Genomic DNA, 14,066 nt, shown 5'->3' on the forward strand with positions numbered 1-14,066 from the left:
GAGTCAAGAAACTCCCCTCCTTGTATAGCAAAATGATTGAGCTCATTCACTAATTTATGTATATAAAATGGTTTGAGGTATTTGAAAGATGCTTTTGTCCTTTGATTAGATTTGGATAAAACTGCAGAATAGGTGAAAATTTTAAAATTGTTGTTTAGTTTTTCTTTAACAATCATAAACTTAACTCTGCAATCTAGCTAGACTTGGAGGGGGATAAGAAAAATACAGACCAAGAAACTGCAGCAAAAGCACAAAGATGATAGGATATGGACAGCACATGGAAGGGTGCTTTCCTCAGCTAAAAAGAAATAGTCTGGAGATTGTGATAAAACACAAGTCAAACTCATTCGAGTTGCTCACAGGGGGTAATGGTGATCTTCTTGCTGGTCTTGCCATTCCCGGATCCAAAGTGCTCCATAGTTTCTACAGCTTTTATGCACTGTTTCACCATGCCAAAGACCCCATTTACCATTCAACCACTCAGCCTTGGCAATGCAGATGAAAAATTGGAAACTGTTTGTGTTGGGTCCAACATTTGCCACGGACAAGATTCCAGGACCTGTATGCTTCAGGAGGAAGTTCTCATCATCAAATTGTTCCCCATAGATGGACTTGCTGCCAGGTGCCATTATGGCATGGGAAGTCACCACCCTGGCACATAGACCCCAGAATAATTCTGTGAAAGCAGAAACACTTATAACCAAATCCTTTCTCCCCAGTGCTCAGAACACAAAAGTTTTCTGCTGTCTTTGGAATTTTGTCTTCAAATAGCTCAAAGGAGACACTGTCCAAGGGCTCATTGTTGACGATGATGTGGAAGAATATGGTAGGGTTGAGCAAGGATTGGTGTCCTGGTGTGTTTCTGGCAGCAGCAGCAGCATCAACAAAACCCAGAATAGGTAATTTTTTTCTTTTTTTTGTGAGGAAGATCAGCCCTGAGCTAACATCCATGCTAATCATCCTCTTTTTGCTAAGAAAGACTGGCCCTGAGCTAACATCCGTGCCAATCTTTCTCCACTTTATATTGGACGCTGGCCACAGCACGGCCTGACAAGCGGTGCATCAGTGCACGCCCAGGATCCGAACTCGGCCTGCCAGCAGCGGAGTGCAGGCACTTAACCGCCACGCCACAGGCCTGGCCCCAGTAAATTTTTAATTGAACTCTTCATTCAAGTTTTCCTTCCCATATGTTCTGTCACATCCTCCAGAACAGCATCCCTCAAGTATCCTCTGGCCTTAACATTCTCTTCCCCTCTGATCATAAAAAGGAAAGCTGATAAACACATTCTGATCAGATTTCAATATCTCAATATTTTAATCCTCAAGATATTTCTTCATTTACTTATCACGAATGCTATGGAAGAAACCGGCACATTCTGCTGTGTTCTCCATTTCTTTTTAGGCATACGTTCCCCAGCCTCTGTTGCTGGTGTGTGTAGCCACATGACTGATTACTATCCAGAAATGGTAATGGAAGTGTTGTATACCACTTACAGGCCATAGACCATAAAACCGTTTGGTGTGTTCTGTGCTATTTTTCCTCTAACAGGGTAGAGTAGAAATGCTCGTGTTGACCATGAAGACCACACGTTGAGGAGGCAAAGATTCCACCAGTCTGCATCCCTGAATGACTATGTAGAGAAGGACCCTTTCTGTTGACCTGAAACATCTGTCTTTGAGCAGTTACATAGAAATTCATAAATCCTATTTTATTTGGTTCTTTATCCACTTTCTGGTCTTCATGTTTCAGTAAGTAGACTGTCACTTTATCTAACACAAATGCCGTAGAGATCATTCACATATACAAGAATTTCAGACACCCACACTCATAGGTTATAGAGGAAATTTTGCTTAACAATTCATCCTAGATATCTTTCCATACTGGTATGAAAAAAACATATTTCATTGTGTTAAAAGCTGTATAATATTTCATTTTGTCATATTTTTATTTTACAAGTTTCCCATTGACAAGACATATCATATTTAATTCTGTTATATATTTAAATGTATTCAATGCTTACCGATAGTCTTCTTATACCATAATTTCATCATCCTTGATTTATTTTAATTTATTTAATTATTACATCCGTTAGCCGAATTTTAACATTTTCATGTTTTTTCAGGAATGCTTAGATGCTATCTTCTCCAAGTGCTTTATATGTTTGAGATTTTCTGTCTTCTTTGTATTTGAATGAGAACTTGGCTGGCCCCAAAAAAAGGAATTCTTGGTTCATGTTCACTTTCCCTTAAAATTTGTAACGCATTGCTCTTAAGTCATCTTATGTTGAATGTTGTAGTGTAGTGTATTGAGATAGACCAAATTTTTCCTATTTTATTGTAGCTTGTTTTCGCCTGAATATCCATAGGACTTTTTCTTTATCTTGGTGACAACTAAAAGTAGAGATTCCCTCAAATTTCCATATGATACATTTTTTTACTCTATTAGTTCAGGGCTATACAAGGATATCAGTTAATATTTACAGCACTTTATAAATTTCTCTTGGACAAATATGCCATTTGATTTGGAGATTCAGGTTTTTATCTAATGACAACATTCCTCTTTTATAATGTTAATAATTTTCAGGTGCATCAGCTATACCTAAATTGTAACACCTTTGCCCTAACTTCTTTATACATCACCATCTCTTGGGTCTTATTTATTTGTGTATTTTTATTTTTTCTCTACTGCAAATTGTATGATTTTTAAAACTTGACATTCCTTTCTTTAACTCAGTTTCAAGGTGTATTCTTCCTAATTCTTATTGCCTCTAATTTATTTCACCTATTTTATGTCTTTATTTAAACCTTAGGTATCTTTCACTGAAAGTAAAAATTTATTTATTACTTCCTATTATCATATTCTTTCTTCTGAGTTATCAAATACTTTGCATTGCTTTTATTTTCTTAAGAGTCATATTCTCTATTTTATGATAGGGAGTAGGATTTATCTGACTTTTTTGTTAAATAAAAATTTCATGAATATTATTTTTACCATTTATCTACCTTTTTTATTTGTTATATTTGTCTTGTCTACTAACCTGTCAATGGATGCATTTTTATGCTCTGCTGTCTTTATTATGAATAATATTTAGATAAGCAAAGTCTATCAAGAAGAAAAATTTGCCTAAGGATAATATGATCAAGACATTGGGGAACAAACTGGAGGCAATTAGAAATAAGGAAAATACTTCCAAAATATGGAACTATAGGACATATGTAACTAAAGAATGTCTCAAGTAGACAGTCATCTTTGTCGTCTTCATTTCTATGAGGTAGCGATCTAACAAAGAAGAAAGAAAAAACTAATACATTTTGGGAAATAACAAGGTACAAAGAAGGCAGAGTATGTGAAGTGTGGGAATAAGTTAAGAGAGAGATGATGTAGGGCCTCTTGGACTAAGCTCAAGAATTTGATATTATCTATTATGGCACAGATAAGTGTGTAAGTTTAAGCCTGGTTGATATCCATCTGTTGGTTGCCATCCTATGAAAACCGCATGTTGCTATGATGCTGAAAGCTATGCCACTGGTATTTCAAATACTAGCATGGTCACCCATGGTAAATAGGTTTCAGCAGAGCTTCCAGATTAAGACAGACTAGGAAGAAGGACCCTGTCATCCACTTCTCAAAAAACTGGCCATGAAAACCCTATAAATAGCAGTAGAGCATTGTCTGATATAGCACCAGAAGGTGAGAGGATGGCACAAAAAGACTGGGCAGGGTTCCACTCTGCTGTAAACAGGGTCACTAGGAGTTGGAATGGACTCGATGGCACTAACAACCGGTTGGTATACACGTCTCTAGTTTTGGGTGTTTTTTTAGAAGAAATATGGCAATACAGTACATGGTAAGCCAGTTTGAAGAGAGATTATTGGTAGACAGACCCAATAATTCTCTTGGAATAGTCCAAGTAAAGGCTATTCAGTAATGATTTAAACAGTGGTAGTGTGGTAGAGAGGAAAATCTGTATTCAAGAGCAATTTCATTAATAGATTTAATAAAATGACTGTAGAAACGTCAAGGAAGTTGGGTTATGATAAGAAAGAAAAAAGGAGGAGAGAATAAATAGTAATGGAATTTGTTGACAGGAGAATTTACATACATTGTATAATATCTTGGGAACGTAAGTCATGAATTCAATAAAATAGTTTGAGTTAAAATAATTCTAAGTGGCAATTCTATTTGAAAATATTTTTATGAACTTTCAGTAATTAAATTCTGAAATTCAGCAGAGAATTTAAAATTTATTAGTTTAGAGAAAGAGATATCAATTTAAAAGTACCTAGCTGAGGGGCCAGCCCCGTGGCGCAGGCGGTTAATTGCACTCGCTCTGCTGCGGAAGCCCAGGGTTCACTGGTTCGGATCCCGGCAGCGCAGTGAAGCACTACTTGTCAGGCTATGCTGTGGTGGCATCCCATAAAAGTAGAGGAAGATGGGCATGGATGTTAGCCCAGGGCCAGTCTTCCTCAGCAAAGAAAGAGGAGGATTGGCAGATGTTAGCTCAGGGCCGATCTTCCTCACCAAAAAAAAAAAAAAAAAAACTACCCAGCTGAGAAATGATAAATAAAACTATCAAAGTTAATAATATGCTATAAAATATTCATCAAGTAAGAGTTTAAGTAAGAATGTAAAGTAATCAAACTGAAAATGGGTAGGAAGCCCATCATTTAATGTTTGATGGGGGAGGATGACCGACAAAGGCAAGAATGGTCAGAAATGTAGTGGGACACTCAGGTGCTTCCAGAAGAAATGAACTGCAGAAGCCAAGGCAGAACATATTGTAAAACTGAGGGTACAGACAACGTTATCAAATACTTCAGAGAGAGCCAGACATTAATGTCTTAAGAAATGTGTGACTGAGAAATTTGAGAAAGTTGAGAAAATAAACACAAAACATTATTTCAAGATGATATGTGGTGAAGGAAAAAATAATTTTCTAAGGAAATGGATTATGATAGTCTTTTTCTTGGTCGGTTGGTTGTTTCCATTGCGAAAGAATGCTTATACACAAGAATTGGGACAAAGGCTGAAAGAGAATAAAGGATCAAAGAGAGAAAGACGGAACGAGAGCAATAGACAGAAAGGAGAGAAAGAATAATGAAGACAGTTAGAGGTACAAGATTTCTGACAAAAATTTGTAGAAGGCAGAAGGAAAGAAAAGAGAAATGAGCTCTGAAAAATGAGAGACATTATAACCCCTATGACAGAACAAAAAAGTGGAATAGATATGATTAGGAAGTAAAGAGGATAGGATTTTTTTCTGACATTATTTTTAATCTCTAAAATATGAGGTATGAATATGGCTTTTAGAAGAGGGAAGCAGTGTTTCTAAAGACTTAAAAATGGTGTCTATGGGTTTTGCAGAGTCTATGGCACTACAAAGAGCTGTATGACTGTGTTTAGATCCCAGGTATGACTGGAAAGTATGGATTTGTAGCTCCAATCTTCAAGTTTGGGCACTTTTCTCTAACAATGTTAAAACAATAAAGGTGAAAACAGATTATTTGTTTCATTCAATGCTTGGAGTAGTCAGAGTTTAAGGATAAACATGACGTTAAGACAGTTGATAGTCTTGGGGAAAAAGTGTTGTTGTTGGCATTAAGTCTGGAATCCTGGTTTAGAAGTTTCTTACTCTGAAAGCTAGTATACTATTTGAAAACCACGGTGTATAAATTCTTGCATAAATCCACTCTTTCACATTGAATCATCTTAGTCTCTTTGGCTATGCCTCGCTTTTTGTTCTATATCATTTGCTCTGTAATTAGTGATTGGGTTTGAACTACTTTCTTTTCCCTACAGAGTTATTGGTATTGGCACACTTCACTATAACTATGCTGTTACATTCATATTCTTTAACCCCCCTAATAATTTTCACACCCAAAGCTAGTAACTCGGTAGCACTTACACATACATTGCAATCTGTCTTCCACTCAAATGTGCATGTTCTGAAGCCAATTTTTTAAAGTTTAATCAATTGAATCATATACCTTTCAGAAATGAATTTGGATACTACAGTCAAATTTCCACTAAAATATTAAGATGTGCCTTGTCTGTTCTATTAATGTATTACAAGAATTAATTAGTAATAAGTTTTCAACTCCCTTGCCTTGGCTTTATGCAGTTTAGAAGTGATTTCACAGCTTCCAGATAATTAATTCTGCTACTATTCTTTGATCTTTAATCAACATTTCACATTCCTCTGTTTATTTCTAATGGTACCCTGCAGCTTTTAAATTTACTCTATTCCCACTTATTTTCAAGGCCTAAAAGCAAAGCTTAATTTTCTAGGTATAACAACAGGAATAAAACACCTATGCCTCAATTTCAATAGCAAAAAAAATAAATAAAACAACGATAATAATTACATAAATAAAAATAATTGAAGAGAAAATATTAAAAAAATAAAAACAAAATACCTTCTACTAGGTCCTTAGAATCTCATTCACTGCTCTCCCTGAGCTTTTCTAAACTTTAACCTATATGTACTATAATTCTACAAAATTTGCCATAGTAAAAATTTTAAATCTTAAGACAATAAATATATCAATGTTCCCTTAGTATCTAAAATACATCAAAAAAGTTGTGAAGTCTAAAACATATCAGACAATTTTAGGCACATTTTTATCTGGAAACAGAAGACCCATAAAGCACACATAATGTTCCTACATCCCAAGAGTCAGTGTTATATTGCGGTACTGATTTTCAATATAAAAAAAAAAATCACAATAAAACATTTAGTTTTCTGCTGCAGATAATTTATAACTGATACTGACCAAGATCAACCATTTTCTAAAGGAACACACAAAAAATCTTACATGAATTGAAAGTTTTTTAAAAAGTGGATTATATGGCTCCATAAGTAGAAAATATGCAATATATTGGAGTTGTAAATATAAAATATATTTCAAGTTTAGATATGACAAGATTCTACTTGCAAAATGTTTTGCTAAATGGTAACTAAAAAATGAGTTGTAGAGTTGACAACTCATTTTTAAAATTAGATTAATGCATTCACTAACTTTCAGGATGATAAAGTATAGTATAAAAACACCCTAAATTTGAAATCTATCTAATTGGAGATAATGCTAAAATACAAAGTCTTGGATTAAAAAAGAGTGGAGCTGAACTCAAGTAATAAAATCATTATATTTTTAAAAAATTACTTAGTTTTTTATGAAAAATAAATTTATTTACAAAATGGGTAGAACTACACTATCAAATATCAAAATAGGGAAATGATGGTAATGACTTAACAAAATTTACAATTGCCCAGACTTACCATAACATTTTACATAAATTGCATTTGAATTCACTCATTTATTTTTTAGACACTTAATATTTCTCTCTGTATCTAGGCTTAAAAACAAAATGTAAAATTTTAATCTCAAAATGTCAGTGAGAGACTTTCTTTGCTAAAATGGAACAACTTGCAGAAGTCTAACCATCCCACTGAAATAATCAGATTGATATTTGAATATGCATAGATATATAGCTAGATATATAAAAGACTTGGAGATGTGCTGAGACAGCAAAGATTTAAAGTGCTAAGATCGGGCCGGCCCCGTGGCTTGGTGGTTAAGTGCGTGCGCTCCGATGCTGGTGGCCCGGGTTCGGATCCCGGGCGCGCACCGATGCACCACTTCTCCGTCCATCCTGGGGCCGAGTCCCACATGCAGCAACTAGAGGGATGTGCAGCTATGACATACAACTATCTACTGGGGTTTTGGGGGGCAAAAATAAATAAATAAAATCTTTAAAAAAAAAATAAATAAATAAATAAATAAAGTGCTAAGATCTCAGAAAAAAGAAAATCAAACAGAAGTAAGTCAATTTTGCCTTAAGGGCAGTGGCCTGTTTTTGGCAAATCTAAGCAGAAGGCTACGGCTGAGGAAAAGATGAACCAGAACGTTTTTTTGTAGACTTATAGGACTTGGAAGGCAATAATTCGCATTCTGGGCTTTAAAAGCATTTGGTACATATGGGGCCAAGATTCCAAAGAGAAGAGAGGCACAGAAACATGAGTCTTTTATTTTCGTGCTTTTCCAGAAGGCATTTTCCAAATTCTAATTATACGAAGACCAACCAGAGGGGTAAGAAACCGAAAGGTAAATATAAATAAAATTAAAACCATGGGATTTTCAGCAGTTTTACTATTCCTAACTGACAAAAATAGGGGTTCAGAAAGTAATCCTTGAAAATACAATGGGGTCAGTCAGAAACCCTTGAAGGCTATACTGTTTAACTGGGCAAAACCAACATTGATCAAATTATACAAAGATTGCAAGTGAGTCTTGGACTATGAAATCAACTAATGATGCACAGATGACCCACATATTCATCATATTTAACACAGACATTAAAAATAACAAATAATAATAAGTTCAGTATCTGTAATGAAGATCCTGACTCCGTTTTTCAATGTTTGCTCATGTCTTTTAAGCCTCACTCCTCCTTCCCTTTGTGTCCCACATCTTGTCAAGCTAATATGACATTAAATGTGGTAAGACCCAAAGAATAATAGGGATTCAGAATTTCAAACCTCTCAAATAAATTGACCCAAATGTTTTCATGCCAAATTTCATGGTCCCTGTTCTTCCCAATAAGAGGCCCTAATCTTGGAATAGGAGATCTACTTGGTTTGAGAATTCACCCTATCTGGAGTTCTGCTTCCCTATGTAATTAAGCCTTAGGTCTCAACCTCAGCTCTTTATGCATCCAACTGCAAGAGGTGAGAGTCTCCAAGCTTCCAAAGAGGCCCTCTGGCTTTCAAACTTATCCTAATCGGTGACTAATGAAACTCAGACTTTGTCTTTCTTCGATGCCTTGAGATCACCCAGCAATAGCAGTTCATGTCCATAGTACTTTAATTCCTTCTCCCATACTTCTCTAACACTCCAGGCATTGCATAACTAGTGCATTCTCTCCTATCTCATTCACCACTGAGAATTTTGACAATTACACCATTAATGTATACCAGGAGTTATCAGTATTCCACCTACTTTCAATAACGTTTCATTGTCTGCCTGCTAGCAGGCAATCCGGCTCCAAAAACTCATTTTAGAGACTTCTTCCTAGAGACACTCCCATTACACAACTGTCTTAGATTTGTTCTCTGGAAGAGTCTCTGAGGTGGAGATTTGCAAGACAGAAGTTTCTTGGAGGATGTTCTCAGAAACAATATTTGAAGAGATTGAGGGAAGTTAAATTGAGTACAGGAAAATGTTCAATTGCAATGTGTTGCAACAGAAGTCTCTGATGATTCCATTGGGAACTGTGGAGCTGAGATGGCCCTTTAGATTGGTACCAAATTGAGGTAAAGGTGCTTGGTTATTATACCCCACATAGTATTAGATGTAGATTGCCTCCATGGAGAGTGCGTAATCTTGGGTGATGTAGCTTCTTTCCTCCAAGGGCAATGTGTTCCCTAGAGGAACACATATGTGAATTGTCAGCAGCCAATATTCGTGGCAGCCATGAGAATAAGTGCCTTAGTCTAGAAGGGAGATTTGGATAACACAACCTAGGATCCATTATGTTATAGTTTGTATAATTCCAACTTTATACAATTTTACTAGAGATAAAACTATAGCAATAGAAATCAGGATAGAAGGTAACTTTAGGAAAATAATGATTGGAATAGGGCATGAAAGGGGTTTCTATAACATTCGTAATGTTCTATTCATGATATGAGGAATTACTACATGGGTAAGTTCAATTTATGAGAATTCCTCAAGCTATAAAATTATAAATTGTGCACTGTTGTATACATGTTATATTTGAATTAAGAGTTTAGTTTAAAAGAAACATGACACTCAGACATGTAACTAAAAGGATTATTTTGTAACTTAATCTTTGGTTTTACTTTCATACAAGTTTGTATTTTGGAATAATTTTATTGTACTCTTTATCTGTAATTTAATATTCAATTCTCCATAGTGAATATGGATAATTATCATGATCGGAATATTTTTAAAACATCCAGTTTGACAGATTATTTGCATAAATGTTTGATGTCTAAAATGTTCTTTTCCCAAATAATTAAAATAAGAAAAACAAATATCAGAATAACTCCAAAAATGCCAATGACAACTGCTTTAAGAAATATACACATTGGTAGTTAAAAGTTATTTAGCTCAGCCACTTTGCCTGAACAAGATTTAGGAGATGGAGTTGACTAAATTAAAGGAAAGACAATATAATGGCTTGGTAATTGCCATGTAAATACCCCATCATTACAGTGTGAATATGTGATTGCTTCTCTCCTTTTAAGAAGACTCCAGTTTACATGGTATTTACTTAGGGACTATTAAATGTAATTATAGGGTACATTTCAGGAGAATGGAAACAAAATAAAATTTAGTTTTGAATATCTATACATTCTAGCAGTTAATAGTTATTTTCCAAAAGTCATTTTCTTTGGATATGAGTGCATTCCTTGCCCCTGTCCAAAACCAATTGATAAAGTTACACAGTTGTCCCAGAAGAATTTTTTGACATGACATAACTTGCTTAATATGTTGTGTATCTTATTTTGAGAGTATAAGAATATTGCAGATGAAAAATAAAATTATTAACCCTGGATACTCAAGAAATTTGTCAATGACAACAATGTTACATGATGATCTTCGTTACACAGTTTTTTTAACAATGTTCTTTGTAATGTGTACCTGATAATCCATAGACAGTAAGACTGTAGCAGATATTTTCTGTTCATGAAATGTGTTTCTACTCCCTGATGGGGAAACCAGACTACATTTCCCAGCATCCCTTACACTTCGATGTGGCTATATGACCAAGTTTTGGCTGTAGGATTATTCTTGAAGTTGAAGTACACCACTTCCAGGCCTGGCCCATAAAAAACTCCTCTAAGTAATTTCCAAGCCCTCTCTTCCCCTAACTGCCAGCCAGAGGCAGATAATCCATCAAAGCTTCTGAGGCCCTGAGGACAGCAAAGACAAAACATGAAGAGTCTAAGCCCCTAGATGACCAAGTCCAAGGCGGTGCAAAGGCTGGAAATATCCGTATTGTTCTTTATGTGAGAGAGAAATGAACATATTGTGTTAAATCACTGAAATTCAGAGGTGCATTTGTTATAATACTTACCCATTTACCCTAAACAATTTAAAAAATTTAACTGTAATTGATGTGCTGCCATTAAAAAACTAAACAGTGTGGCATTTGTTTAACAATCAGGGAATGGACAACAAGAAAACAGATATCACAGGCTTGAAACCTAGAAATTTTGTTGAGCTGTGACAAAACTTCCATCTGTCATAACTTGGAAGGCAAGTCATATACATAACGAGACTACTGCTCTAGAGAATGTGATTGGGAAAAGGCAGAGTAAAAATGTGTGTTGGGTACCATTGGCTGCCTTTAGCAAAGTGTTTCTAGAAAGATATGTTACAAAGTTTATAAAGAATTGGCGAATATCCAGAGATCAAAAGCACTTAAGGATTGGAAAGGCAACTGTTCTAGACTCTCCTCTATAAAGTAAGTATAAAAAAAAAAAACACAATGGTTTCGTGAAAATTAAATAGGTAAATAAATAGTTGAGAGAGAGAAATAGAGAGTGTGAGAGCTAGGAAACTCAACACTAAACTGTATTTAGGAATTTTGTCTGGGAAAGAACTTGGGTGTGCTTATTGGCCCATGGGACAGATTGGACTCAGATCAGAAGCTTAGCAAGTTTTCTGGGAATTATATAGCCAAAAGAAACTAAGAATCTTGTCTAAAAATGCCTCTGGCTTTTCAAGTTTTTTAAAAAAAAAACCTGACAGTAGGTAAACTGCAAGCTTATGTAGACCCCAATCGGGACATACTCTCCTTTGTTCACATAAGATATGATCACAGAGGATATCAAAAAAGAAATGCCTTACAATGGTGGAGCCAAGGCCCTGGGTGAACAATGAATAGAGAGAATAGGATGTTTCTCCTAGAAGTCAAGAACAGATTCTAATCATCAATTTTCCTCACTAACATCCACTGTAAGTGTGAGTCTTCATAAGGCGTGCTCAGCAGGATATCAAACATTGAAATGCATCTGCAATGCTGTATCTTTCAATTTCCATATTTTCTTATGTTATCTGGACCTTCTCCACCATAGTGTATTTGATGTATTAGGGACAGATAACTTGTCTTTTCTGGTTCATTGGTTGCTAGGCCAGAAGAATATGGCTGGACCTGCTGAAGAGAACGGTATATCACCAGGAAAATTTTAAGGTGGATGGAATAACTAGATAGGATGTTGGATTGTCTCCTAGGGTTACTGTGTCCTAAATGTGGGGGAACAGGGAGGGAGGGTAAAACAGATATTTGCTAATTAAAAGTCAGACAGACTATGCAGATACTGCTTTCCTCCTACCTTCCTGTCTAAGATTGAGCACCCCAAAAAACAGACTCTGAGATGAAGATGTACAGATGGGTTTGTGTACCTGTGCGCACGAGTGAAAAATGTAGGATTCTGTTAAGCGAGGAGTTAAACTGTTCTGAATTTGCCGCGAAGCCATCCCACAGGAAACACTGAAGCTGGGATGGCCCTTCAGAGTTGTCTTGCCTTGTGGCAAGTGGGCCAGACCTTTACAGCCCACATTGACCAGTCATGGAAGTGGGCTGTCTCTGAGGATGGGGCAAGAACTTAGCCGTGTCAGATCTTTTCACCTGAGGGCAATTTCCAGAGAAGGACTTAGCTGAAAGTTATCCCCTACCAGTACTCCAGGAACTGGAGAAATAAGTCCCTCAGTCCTGAAGGGGAATCTGAATGACACACCACAGCATCTATTACACCGCAAGGCAGAAGGCAAAATGACATTTTCCGCTCTGCCACTCTTGCTGTCAGGTACGGCTACCTGATCAATGGATGTACCCAATTTCCGGGCCTGGTTCATAAAATTCTCCTGCATCATCCTCCACACTCTGTCTTCCTCCTTGTGCTGCTTATTGCAGATGATCCAGCAAAGGACAAGGCGCCACAGTGAATCTAGAAGGTGCAACAAACCCTGGATCCTGAACGACCGGGCTGAATATGGCGTGTGCCCAGAAACGCCTAAGTTTGGATTTTTTATAAGGAAAAAAATACCCATTTTGTGTTAAAGAACAGAGATTTGGGGGTTGTTATAGAAGGCACTATTATTTATGCTAACTAATAAAGATCTAAACTGTGACAATATATCATGTATATGTGACAACATATAATTTTATCCAAAGTTCAAAATAACAGTAGTAATGATAAGAAAAAAAAATGACAAAAAGAAATAGGCTTTGCATATTTGTTAAATCATTTGAGCTCTCCTAGTTTGTTTGTGTTTTCATTGGTTAATTAAAGAATTGGATTGAATCACCAAGGTTCTTTCCAGCACTAATAATCAACGATTTTGTGATAACCTCTCTGGGATAGGATGGTGGCATGCAATCATTTTTTAGAACTTCATAATTCTATAAAGCTGCATGGGTCACCCAAGGTGAAATCTGATATTTAGAATTCATGCCAAAACCCATGTAATTCATTTACTGTAAATCCTACGCTTCATCACTGGCCAAGATTCAGACCTAGATGCTACATGTTCATGATTAATGTGCTTCTTTTTGGAGTGTTTAAGGCCTTTTCTGCCAGCAATCTAACTTTGCTGTTGATAATAAATTATCAACACATGTAGGTCATCTTAACATATGGACTACTTATATACTTATATATATTGGTCTATTTCTTGTGCTACTAGAAAGATTTTCTATGATCCAGATGGTCATAATACTAAGGATGCCTTCTCCTCAAAAGGTATCTTTCCTGGCTATTAATGATTGTCTGGCTTGTCATAGTGTCAGACTCTGAGAGAATCCATTGGTATAATAAGTGTACTAGGAATATTACTTAGCAGCAAATGGATACACCTTCTAAAACTGTGTACAGGCAATAGTCAGGAGGGAGGGTTTCAAGTAAAATTAATAGCCACCTTGTGCTTTTTAAAAAATCAATGTATTATTGAAAAGGTATCCATTCAAGGTTGCACAGCTGGTTTAATGCTGACTATGCTTTAAGCCAGAGAGAATAATTAAATAGGACAGAACA

General features: G+C 36.0%; 1 pseudogene; it reads right to left on the bottom strand.

Annotated features, from left to right (window-relative positions):
- Window positions 1-343: 343 nt before the first annotated feature.
- Window positions 344-660, bottom strand: LOC101395735 (peptidyl-prolyl cis-trans isomerase A pseudogene; annotated as a pseudogene).
- Between the last annotated feature and the right edge of the window lie 13,406 nt (window positions 661-14,066).

Source organism: Ceratotherium simum, chromosome 3, assembly GCF_057802395.1.
Source record: "Ceratotherium simum simum isolate JZ-2026a chromosome 3, ASM5780239v1, whole genome shotgun sequence".
Taxonomy (NCBI): domain Eukaryota; kingdom Metazoa; phylum Chordata; class Mammalia; order Perissodactyla; family Rhinocerotidae; genus Ceratotherium; species Ceratotherium simum.